Source organism: Danio rerio, chromosome 12 (assembly GCF_049306965.1).
Source record: "Danio rerio strain Tuebingen ecotype United States chromosome 12, GRCz12tu, whole genome shotgun sequence".
Taxonomy (NCBI): domain Eukaryota; kingdom Metazoa; phylum Chordata; class Actinopteri; order Cypriniformes; family Danionidae; genus Danio; species Danio rerio.
The window spans coordinates 38,172,453-38,185,736 of NC_133187.1; positions in this window are offsets into that span (position 1 = coordinate 38,172,453).

A 13,284-nucleotide genomic window follows, 5' to 3' on the forward strand; every position below is an offset into this window, starting at 1 on the left:
AAATGCAGATTATAAGACCATGAAAGTGTTTTTTGACCTTGCATGCATATTAGACTGTTGTTGGAGACCCTTACAACCAAGATATGACCCTATTTCATGTATAATATGGGCTCTTTAATAATGAAAGCCTATGGATAAAAGGTCGACCAGGCAGTTATGATCCTTGAAAGGACTTAAATAACTTATTCATCCCCATGAAAGTGAAATAATAGAATGTACATAAAAGAATCTGAGAAAAAATGCTCATTTTAAAACATAATTTCATACGACACTTAGAGGCTTTGCATCTGATCTCTTGATTTGCCATTACAAAAATTAGTTTTTGTAAACTTTAAGACTGTTTAAGCTTTATCTAATTGCCTGAAAATGAAGTTGGTGGATATTTATACATCATGCCTTTTTTCTCCAATAAATCATTCACAGAACGTGCTTTGACATTTGTGGTTTCTGTTCACTTTTTCTTTTTTTACCTTTTCTGTACTTTTTTGATTGCACAACGTGTTCCTTGATTTGTCCTGACCTTGCAGTGCGTAGATCTTGTTAGCCTAATGTTGGGGGGTTTTGCTGTTAAAACTCTGACTGCAGCTCTGAAAGTGCTGATTATTTGCATCTATGTTCTGCTTCATGTTCTGTCATGTCTCGCATATTTTATATAACTGCTAGTTGACAAACCACATTTTTATTTTGACAGAAATTCAGCTCTCGGCCATTTCATGTGTAGTATGCAAAGCAGTTAGTTACTTAAGAACTGCTGCCAGTAAGTTACAGTAGATTTTACAAAAAATAGTTTACTGTGTAAATAAAAAGTCCAAAGCGAATCATTTATTTTCATTTAAACACTGTATGTTTCCCCTTAGTTTCTCAAATGCAAGTAACTTATTGTGAGTACTGGATTATGTTATTATGCATATAGTGAATGCAAGGTATTATACAGTATATGGACAATATAGGTCAACATTCAAAGGATACTAATTTCTTTTATTAAAGAGGTCATTTTTTTATCCAGAGAGATCTGCTTTTTTCAATTATGCTCTTGCTGGTGTAACCCCGCGGTCCCACTCCACCCAAACCGCTCCGAGCTGGTATCGAACCGGCCGACCGTCCTCATGGGAGTCCGTTGCTCTAACAAGGAGGACAAAGACCAAGGCCCCAGCGGCTGTCACTAGAGCACCTTTAGAGGTCAGAGGAGTGAGGTTTACCTGCACAGCACTTACTAGCTGGCCTTATGAGGAATATGTCTCTAGTTTTGTTTAAAAGTATTTAAAAGTATATTTTTACGGAAGATTGTATGTGTGTAACAAATGGTCAGGTGACAACAGAGTTGAGGGTTCAAATACAGTTTATTTACAACTTAGTCAGACAGGCAATGGTCAAAACCGGAGCAAACGTTATCTTGGGGGTAATCCAAAAGTGTAGTCGTGGTCACAGGCATAAACAATTTAACAAGGCAAGGATCCAAAGGCACGGTAGACTAGACAGGAATAACGTTTGGTAGTATTACAGGTGAACAGGTACACCTGTCAAACAGTAACGCAGATGTTCTAAGGCAAACTCAGGGGCGACAGATATCTCTCGTGGCAGGCGTGGTCTGGCCATAGGAGGCACCGGGACATTTTCCGGAGGCCTGATGGTCTATCTGGCCTGCCACCCTGATTCTGGCCTGCCGTCTCCCAACCCCACTTTTCATAAACATCGTGCTCCTCTCCCTCCCCCCTGTTCACTTTAGCCTGACCTTCAATAACTTTTCCTGGTTGAAAATGCTGTCCCCTGTCCCGTGGGGTATAAGGGCAAAAGCTCACTTGATCTTGTTATTCAGTATGAGTACAGACTAGAGGTCTGCGCAGGACTGTTTTTTAGTTCTGCTCCCACAAGATTTTATTCTACACCCGACTGCTCCTGCTGTAAATTCAGTCTTTGTTCATCTACTGCCCACTTAGAATAAGTTTCTACTTGACCCGACTGTTCCTGATAAATTTAGATCTGGTTTCCAAAATCTAATGTTTAATTGGGTACTACCAAAATAGAGAGATGACAGATAAAACTTGGTGGCGCAAGGATTGTAGGCTAAATGTTAGTTTTGTTTGCTCCTTTGTGATGACACATGAGTGCTGCCTTAAACCTGCCATTCGGGACTCAGGAACTGGTGCGTGTCAAATGCATGAGGGGCGTTGTAGTGCATTAAATTGGCAGATGTGTAGTTCTTCAGCAATGCTCACAGGCTAGATCACTGATGATCGTGACAACCTGTTTAATACTGTAGCTGAATAGGATTGGCTTTGTGCTTAGATACTGTTGTTTTGAGTTTGCTTTTGCTTTGGTGTTTTTGCTCCAAAGTCAATTTTTAAGATTTGTGAGACAAAATTGTTTATTGTTTGGTGCTAAAATATATTGCATTTCCCTCACATGAATTGTAATTGCATATAAATTCAAGTAAATCCAAATTCACCTTTAAACATTAGCAAATACATTTGCTTTTAAAATAGCTGCCTTTTGAGCTGTTTGTGAACCTACAATGTTAAAATAAGTTGATGGATTTAATTTGATTAATAGTATTTTCTTGCATTCTCAAACAATAGCTTTGTTTATATTTGCCTTGTATATGTGTTGAAATTACTTATTACCAATATCTCTTAATCTTACATTCTAAAGGGATATTAAAAAAGATAAAAGTTAAAGAAAAACATTATGTTGTAATTTACTCATCTTTTGCTTGTGCTTTATGAGTTTCTTTTTCTGTAAAACACAAATGATATTTTAAAGAAAGCTGGAAACCTGTAACCATTGACTTTTTATTGTATTGATTTTTGCACTATGGATGTCAATGGTTCAACTTTCTTCAAAATAGCTTCTTTTGTCTTCAACAGAAGAGGGAAACCCATAAAGATTTGGAACCTCTTGAGGGTGAGTAAATTCAATTTTGGGTAAACTATCCCTTTAAGCTCTGATTCTCTGAGAAATATATGAAATGTTTCCTGTGATTGACTGTTTGCTGCATGAGTCACACTTTCAAGCGCATGTTATCTAGAATTAATCTCAAACTCTTGATTTGTATGATTAATTGCAAACTTGAAATGTTTTGTGAAACCCCTGAATCTGATCAGAACCAAAATGTGATATGCTTGGTTTTGTCAACTGCGAGACTGCAACTATTCTATCTCAATGTGACTTGCCTGGATAAATAAATAACTGGTGAAATAAGTGAGGATCACAGGCTTGCGCTACGGCTCGGAGTGTCTGTGAGAGCAGTTTCCCAGACGGTGGCTTGTTAGAAGGTTTTTTCCGGTGATAGTTTGCTGCACGGATTGTTTGGTGTTGTTTGGACAGAGGTCTCTGTGTTCGGCATTGTTTATTCTCCTCTCAGATCACAGCTGGGCAGAAAAGCTTAAAAGAAATCACCTGTTATTGTTGACCGATTCACACAGATCCTCTTTCAGATAAACCAGACCTCCAAATCATTAAAGGGGTAGTTCACCAAAAATGTCAAAAAGGATATTCATTTAATCACCCTCAGGCCATATTGTGGTGAATATTTTTTTAATCCTGTATAAAATTAAATAATATTTTCAGCTACAACCGTGGTTCAGTTGCACTTCAAGAATTTCACTTGCCAAAATCATGAAAAAATTAAATAGATTCTTGACAATTGATGTGAAAAGGCTTTTCAATACTTCCTTAACTGATAAATAAAACAATTAAAGTCATGTCACAAGGATTAATATTTTATCTTTAGAGATACAAGTTCTGCACGCTAATAGCACTGTTTACTGGCATGTGCATTGGTAGTTGATGCTCTCTAAAGGAATTTTCCAAATCATGTAATGAAGAATTAGTGCTGAACACTATTTGCATGCTGTAATTCTTGATTTCGCAAGCCTATTATAATTGCTGCATTATGGATGATACAACAGACCTCTGCAATATCATATTTTAAAGCTGCCATGATTATGAAACGACGTACAAAGGCAAAGAATTCCTTTTTGTGCTTGCTTAAATAATAAATAGTACTATTAATGTTATAGTTTATATGTTGATTTGTATTTTTCATGTCTTTTTATACACTGTAGGAAAAAAAACTTGACAACTTAAAATTTTAAGGCAACCAGATTGATGACATGTTTGAGTTTACTCTACTTAAATCGAGTTGAAAGTTGAGTCAACTCAAAAAAAGCTCTGCAGCAAGTTGCCTTACATATTTGAGTTGAGTCAACCATTTTTTAATACAGTGAACAGCATTTACTATTTACGGCTAGTAGTAAGTACTTTATTGTCATTCACATTTATGTATACACAGAACAAAATTTTGTAGCATTGGCTCTACAGTTCCAATAGAAATAACCCTAAACAATAAATAGTATAATATAAACAAAAAATAAAATTCATAAGAATCATATACATAGCATCTGACTAACAGTCCTCTTTCATAGTTAGGCGGATCTACAGTGCAAAACACAATAGTACATACAGGTTTTAAAGTAAAAAAAAAAAACATTGTAGTAAATAATAAATAAGTAAATAATAACATAAATAATTCAGATGACATGTTTTGGTAATGATATTTTTATACTAATGTATGCATATTAAATAATTAAATCACTTTAAAAAAAATCTGCATTAAATTTGCCTTTGAAAACGTCAGTATAAACGTCAGTTGTCTATTTATAGACAACTAAAGCATACATGATGTCTAATTTTGAAAAGTATACCAGAATTAATACATATACTATAAATATGAAGTGTAAGACCAATTTATTTAAAAACATAATCAAAATAAAACATTTTTGAACACTAAATCATCTTTATTTTTTGAAGTATGCCATAAAATATTTCAGATTCTAATTTAACATGTTTTTTAATTTATTTATTGATTTTTTTTACAGAAAAAAACAAAATCAAGTGTAGTAGTGCAACATGATTATGTTTTTTTTTGTAAACCAGCAATGCTGTGTGTTAACCATTATTAAAAGAGTAATTCTTTAAATTACTTTATCAGTCTTTACTTAAAACAGTCATAATATGGTCAACCATGTGGTAATTATATTTTTATACTATTGTATGCATATTATCTAATTAAAGTACTTTTTTTTTAATCTGTATTAATTTTGCCCATGAAAACGTCAATTGTAAAAGATATTTAGACAACTAAGTCATACATGATGCCTAATTTTGAATATTATAATTTTATTTTTACCTTAAAGCAACACTGAGCAATACAAAAATCAACAACAACTATAAAGACAAAGAAATAAAAGAAATGACAAAGACAGAATTTTTTTTAAACCATTATTACTGTACATCAGTTCCTCCATTATTATACATAGGTTAATAATGTTGCACATATTTCTAGGCAAGTGTTCTTCCTCCTCTTCTTTTAAAAGGCTCACCAAAGTGGTATCATCTGCATACTTTACAATATATTGATTTTTAAATGAACTCATACAAGAATTTGCATATAAAATAAATAATATAGGAGAAAAAACACCACCCTGGGGAGCTCCAACTAAAGAACACATTTTATCTAAATGATAACCTCCCATTTTAACTTGTTGGATTCAAGAGCTAGGACAATTGGTAACCCAGGCAATCATTTTGTTGTCTAATAAAAATGATACCTAATTTTGAAGGGGAAATCAGAAGCTGATTAACTAACAAATGCAATAATTCCTAAACAAATAATTAGCCATGTTGGATTACTTTGATACATACTTGCATGAAAATTGCAAGTTATATTTTTTTCCCGTATTTTGTGATTCATGTTTTTATTTTTCATATTTATTTATGCATGAACTAATCAACTTTTAATATTGAAAATTTAAAAACGTGACAATTATTGGCATTTTTAGTAGTTTAAAGTGATCTATTGTATGGGTTGCTTTTATATGTTACAGTAAAAAACGTATAATAAAGTACATTTTTACAGACTTATTTCTCTATAAGTTGTTTCTTACAAATTATATTATTTTAAACTACTAAAATGTCAATCAAAGTCACTTTGTTAAACTGTGGAGTTGACTTTTCAACATCAAAAGTCGACAGAGCAGAGAGCAACATCCCATAATGCATTTCACAAACATAAATAAAACGAAAAACACTTCAGTCAAAAATATGGAAACTGTAAATTATCAGAGTGCATTTTTGTTGCTTATTTGGCTACTACTTAAGCTTAGAAGGAGCGAAAGTATCAAAAATAGCTAGTTCAACTGGATTTTTACACTTTGCTTATTTCTTACCAGTAAAGGACGCAATGCTTAAGCTATTTCAGCTGAACTGCCTAAAAGATTTGCATAAATCTTTAAGTCGTGAGGTCTCTTGAAGCTTTGTTGCAGCATGTTTGACTCGCACAAGAAATCTAAAAAACGCGGGCGGGGTTATACTGTAAAAGCAATCTGAGGGGGAAAAGTTTACCTACTAAGCAGTGTTACTCATGCACCTCAGCCAACAATGTGATCCCTTCAGACAGGAAGTCCAAGCTCAAAGCGCCTTTCCTGGTCACCGTGTTAAATGAATAATTCAATAAATAAATGCAATATTAAATGGTGTGACCGGAAAAAGGTGACACCCTATTCCTTATATTCCCACCGGTGTGACGGACTGTCCCATTTGCTCCAGAACCTCCCCTCTCTGTGCCAGATTTAGGCTTCTCTCATTTTTCAAAAGCTCTTTAAACATTCATTCCTCTTACATTTATCCAGTGCTGTGCAAAAGAAAAAATAATGAATACCTTTTGTCACGATTTACAGAAAACACCCACAGAAATGTCATCTAGTGTAAAAATAGCTTATATTTCAAAATGACTCTATTTAAGGATCATAATGCAGGTCTAAAATACTAATTTTACTTTAATCTCTATCCCTCAAGCACTGGGTTTTACCCATTTGTCAGCAAGAACTTATTAATGTTTTAAAATATAATGAATTCAGTATGGTCTCTTATACAGACTGTACAGATCAGAATAAATATTTTTACATAAATATATACTCATGGCACGGTGGCTCAGAGCTTAGCCATGTCGCCTCACAGCAAGAAGGTTGCTGGTTCGAGTCCCGGCTAGCCAGTTGGCATTTCTGTGTGGAGTTTGCATCTCTGCTCTGGTTTCCCCCACAGTCCAAAGACATGCGCTATACAGTAGGTAAATTGAATAAGCTAAATTGCATGTAGTGTGTGTGTGTGTGTGTGTGTGTGTGTGTGTGTGTGTGTGTGTGTGTGTGTGTGTGTGTGTGTGTGTGTGTGTGTGTGTGTGTGTGTGTGAGAATGTAAGAGTAAGAGACTCCCATTTCAGCTTTGAGATTAGATTAACGGTGATATATATATTTTTTTGCGGAATAAGATATATATATATATATATATATATATATATATATATATATATATGTGTGTGTGTGTGTGTGTGTGTGTGTGTGTGTGTGTGTGTGTGTGTGTAGGTGTTTTTGTGACAAATCAGGACACAAATCTGTATAATGACATGGGTATGACATGCTTATAAATCCTACCGAATGAGTATAATCAGAAAGTAAAGCTGCACACAGTCTCCTGTGATGGTTGGGTTTAGGGGTGGGGTGGGGTGGGGTGAGGGCAATACAATATACAGTTTGGACTGTATAAAATGAATGGAAACCTATGTAATGTCCCCACTTTTCACAAAAACAAACGTGTGTGTGTGTGTGTTTATATGTCAAATTTATTAGCCCTCCTGTGATTCTTTTACAGATATTTCCCAAAATATGCTTAACAAAGGAAGTATTATTAAGGATTTTTTTGTATTTATTTTTATTTTTTTGTATTTACAGTATTTGCTATAATTTTGTCTTTTAAAGAGTCTTTTTTTTTGTTTTATTTCGGCTAGAATAAAAGCAGTTTTTAATTTTTTAAAACCATTTTAAGGTCAATATTTAGCCCCTTTAAGCTATATATTTTTTCAATGATCTACAGAACAAACCATCCTTATACAATAACTTGCCTAATTACCCTAACCTGCCTAGTTAACCTAATTAACCTAGTTAAGCCTTTAAATGTCAATTTAAGCTGTATAGAAGTGTCTTGAAAAATATCTAGTAAAGTATTATTTACTGTCATCATGACAAAGATAAAATAAATCAGTTATTAGAAATAAGGTATTAAAACTATTATGTTCAGAAACAGGTTGAGAAAAATCTTCTCTCTGTTAAACAGAAATCGGGGGAAAAAAATAAACAAGGGGGATAATAATTCAGGCGGGCTAATTCTGACTTCAACCATATATGCTGAATGATGATGGAACAATAAATCTATAATCTATATAAAATCCCTTTAATTAATATAATTCTCAATCAGATATTTGACATGTATATTCCAAAATTGAGGTAAAATATACTGTAGAAACCCAACCACTGGGTTAAATTTTTAAATAAAATGATTTTACCACAACAGTGTGTAATACGTGTCAGTTTTGAAATGTTAAAAAGAACTAATGTAATGTGTTTTAAGATCAACACCATGAAAGTTACAATTTATTTATCAGGGGTCGCCACAGCAGAATGAACTGCCAACTTAACTAGCAAACGTTTTAAACATTGGATGCCCTTCTAACTGCAAACCATATTGAGAAACACCCACACACATACGGACATGTATTTTAGTACGGACAATTTTACCATACCCAATTCACCTACACCACATATCTTTGGACTTGTGGGGGAAACTGGAGCATCCGTAGGAAAGCCAAGCAAACACGGGGAGAACATGCAAACTCCACACAGAAATGCCCAGCCAGGATTTGAACCAGTGACCTTGCTGTGACAGTGCTAACCACTGAGCTACCGTGTCACCAGATTGTGTTTGTTTCAAAGAAATTGTTTTTGTTTTTTGCACATTGCCCTTGTTTCTCGTTGTTCTTCCTGTTCATATCTGCACCATCAGAGGATCTGCTAATCACCATTAACGAACGGAGCAGATGAAGCGACACACACACATGCACTTTTAGTTCCTTCCTTTTCCATTGCTCCAGAAATCCAGGCTACTTCAGTTGACATTAGTGTCAATCTGAGCCTCCTGTGTATAAAGATATTTTCCATGGCACCAAATCTGAATCCAGTTTCTCCATCATTTATCTTAAACACAAATCATGAATTGGATATGCAGAGCTGGACAGTCATCCCTATTTGGTATTACTACAGAACTCATTTCCTTTCCCTAACAAACTGGTATTTCTCATTTTGACATAATGGAGTTGGGTTATTCTGAGCTCCGGTGCGAGAGGTGTGAAAGCCGGTTAGTAGTAGCACTTAAGAAAAAGAAAGGACACTTGGAGGTAATAATTTTTTAAAGCGTTAAAATCTCAAGATGTCAGCGCAAGCCGTTCACTGACAAAAATACAGCAATTTCTTATTATTTGATTTTTTTTGTAATGCATTCACTTTTTCTTAGCTGTACCTAAAAAAATTATGTGTTTGTAATTTTGTACACAGGAAAAATATATAGCCAAAAATATTTGGTACCACTTTCTAATCAGGGCGCCGCAGTGGGCATGTAAAAAAACAGCAAGAAGGTCACCTCACAGCAAGAAGGTCGCTGGGTCGCAGGTTCGAGCCTCGGCTGGGTCAGTTGGCGTTTTTGTGTGGAGTTTGCATGTTCTCCCTGTGTTTGCGTGGGTTTCCCCCTAAAATCCAAAGACATGCGGTACAGGTGAATTGGGTTGGCTAAATTGTCTGTACTGTATGAGTGTGTGTGTGAATGTTTCCCAGAGATGGTTTGCGGCTGAAAGGGAATCCGCTGCGTAAAACGTGTGCTGGATAAGTTGGCGGTTCATTCCGCTGTGGCGACCCCGGATTAATAAAGGGACTAAGCCGACAAGAAAATGAATGACTTTCTAATCAGAATTAGTTTTATTGCCAAGTGTGCTTCACACACACAAGGAATTTGTTTTGGCTACAGAAGCTTCCAGTGGACATAAAGTGACACATTAAACAGAGATGCAGTTGGTCAAAAAGGTCTGGATGTTGAATTGTTTGTACAGTTTGTTATAAGTATACAGGTTTTAAGGTGCTGTGTACAAATGTGAATTGAGAAAGTATTGCATTGTATATTAATATAAGGTGCTGTGTACAAGTGCGTATGAGAAAGTATTGCACTTGTTTATTGCACAGTAGGGGAATATTTAACAGTTCATGAGGTATATAGCCTGAGGAAAGAAACTTTTGGTCTGTTGTGCCAACCAGACGGTAACAGTTCAAACAGGTAGTGTGCTGGGTGCGAGGCGTCCAGAGTGATTTTGCGAGCCTTTTTACTCACTCTGGAAGAGTAGAGTTCTAGAAGTGTAGAAAGGGTAGTGCCAGTGATTCGTTCAGCAGTCCGAACTATTCGCCGTAGTCTACGGAGGTCGATTTTGGCAGCTGAGCTGAACCAGACGATGATAGAAGTGCAGAGGATGGATTGGATGATAGCGGAGTACTGTACGAGCAGCTCCTGTGACAGGTTGAACCTTCTGGCAGGTTGAACTGGTAGGTCCATAATATTAACTACACACTATGACACTGCCATAGAAATAACTACACACTATGAACCATTTAATAAGCATTAGCAAGTAGTGAGTTCATTATCTGTTAAGTATTAACTCTACATTAATAAACGTTTGTAAGCAGCTTATAACTGCAGCTACAACTGCTCTATGCTTGACTTATAAGCACATTTATAATGTGCTTAATAATTATACTTTCATACTTTAATGAATAATTTTTTATTACTATTAACTATTTACTAATTAAGCATTGCATTATTTACAAATCAGTTATTTAAGCATAGTTGCTGTTTCTTAAAGATCATTCAGTATGAGTTAGTAAATGATTAATAAACTATTAAATTAGCATTTATTATTCTTATTATTCAGACATATAAAATAAACTATTAGTATATGTTAATAAATGCTTCATTAACTCAACTTTATCCAGTTTTGTGACCCAAAGTGTGCACTATTTATGCTTTATAAATCACTTATAAATGACTATTAAAGGCTCAGTTATATTCCAAACAGGAAAAAAGAACATAAACAACATTATTCATTCTTATTTGTTATAGATAAACAAATTAAACTGTACTTCAAATGAAAAATAATACTTTGCATCCTTATCTAAAATAAAATCACTGTAGAGTTTAAACACTGCATCTTATTATATTGTTAAATGTTTATGTTGTTGTTTTATCCAATTTGATGTCATATTTTGACACTTTTGTTGTTCGGCAATGTTTATACTTTACAGTAATTTTACTTTTGAGATAAGATTGCAAAGATGTATTGTTCATTTGATACCAAAACTTGAATTGTCATTTATGAGGGATTTATAAAGTAATAAATAGTCCTCACTTTAGGTCACAAAACTGCATGAAGTCGTGTTAATAAAGCTTTTATTAACAGACAGAGTAACCATTACTAAATGCCTGAATAAAAATATATATAAAGTTGATTTAAACCATCTACTAACTCATTCTGAATGATGATAAAAACAAATGACTACTTTTGAATACAGATGATTTGTAAATGATGCAATACTTAATTTAGTAATGAAAAATTAACCAGTCACAAAGTATGAAAGTACAATTGTTAAACACATTATAAATGTGCTCATAAGTCAAGAATAGAGCATTTGTAGTTGCAGTTATAAACTGCTTATTAACAGTCATTAATCTAGAGTTAATACTTAACAGTTAATGAATTCACTAGATGCTAATGCTTAGTGAATTATTCATAATGTGTAGTTAATATAAAGTGTTACCAAATATTTTTTCAGCTTGTTCAGATTAATTGGTTGCAATTACTTGACATGATACAATATACTTTTATGTTCATTCCACCTACATTTGTAATATTATAAAGTTGTCTTAAATGTTTTGTGTTGGTACTACATTAGTAATTTTGTTGGCATAACTACTGTAACTTGATGGTGGACATTTAGTCCTTAGCATGCTTTGCATAAAATTTTATTAAAGGGATAGTTCATCTAAAAATGAAAATGACCTCACCATTTATTCCAGCTTGCTTGGTTTTTAACCTTTGAGATTCTTTCTTCTGTTCAACACAGAAGAAGATATTTTGAAGAATGCTTACTGCTGGCACCCAATCGAGGAAAACAATTACTCTGGAATTCAATGAGTCGTTCAGCATTTTTAAAATTATCTATGTGCTAAACAGAAGCAAGAAAGTCAAAAGGGTATGAACAAGTGAAGGTTTAAGTAAATAATGGCAGAATTTTTATTTTCATTCATTAATTTTTCTTCGGCTTAGTCCCTTTATTCAATTATACAAATTAAGTAAATAAGATTGGTTAATTCAAATTAAACATTAATAATAATTTAAATGTAAGTTATTTAATCGTATTAATCTAAAATTTGGTGTCATGGCTGTGCAGTGAGTAGCACATTCGCCTCACGGCAAGAATGTCGCTGGTTCGAGTCCCTAGGTCAGTTGGCATTTCTTTGTGGAGTTTCCATGTTCTCCCCATGTTCATGCGGCTTTCCTCTGAGTGCTCCAGTTTCTCCCACAAGTCCAAAGACATGCGCTATAGGTGAATTGGGTAAGCTAAATTTTCCATGGTGTATGTGTGTGAATGAGAGTTTGTGTGTGTTTCCCAGTGATGGGTTGGGCATCCGCTGCGTAAAAACATATGCTGGGTAAGCTGGTGGTTTATTGCACTGTGGCAAACCCAGATTAATATAGGGACTAATCCAAAAAGAAAATAAATGAATGAACGATCCAAAATAAGCTGTATGGTTCCAGTTGACTAAATCAAGAAATAACATCATTTAAATGTGTGTCATAATTAAATGAAGCTACACCAATGATTAATTTTGTTGACTGTATGCTTGCAACAGGTGTGACCAGATGAGTTAAGTGCAGTGAGTGGAATTTTGTGAGGATATTTAAACTCACAGCAGCAGGCTGTTTACGTAAGTTTTGCCCATAACCTACAACCTGCCCTGGGACACGACTGACCTATTAGAAGTTTTCCTGAGTTCAGAAGACACTCTGCCATTCGTCAAACTGACATGGACTCATTGAGCTGGAAAATAAAATGTACGGGAGTTTTTCCAACTATGAGGACTTTCATGAAATAAACTCTCTTAAAAGACCCTTCTCATACTTTATTTGAATCATCTATTAATAATGTTCACAAATACAGTTGAAGTCAGAATTATTAGCCGCCCTTTGAATAGTTTTTTCTTTTAATATTTCCCAAATGATGTTTAACAGGGCAAGGAAATTTTCACAGCATGTATGATAATATTTTTTCTTCTGAAAAAAGTCTTATTTGTTTTATT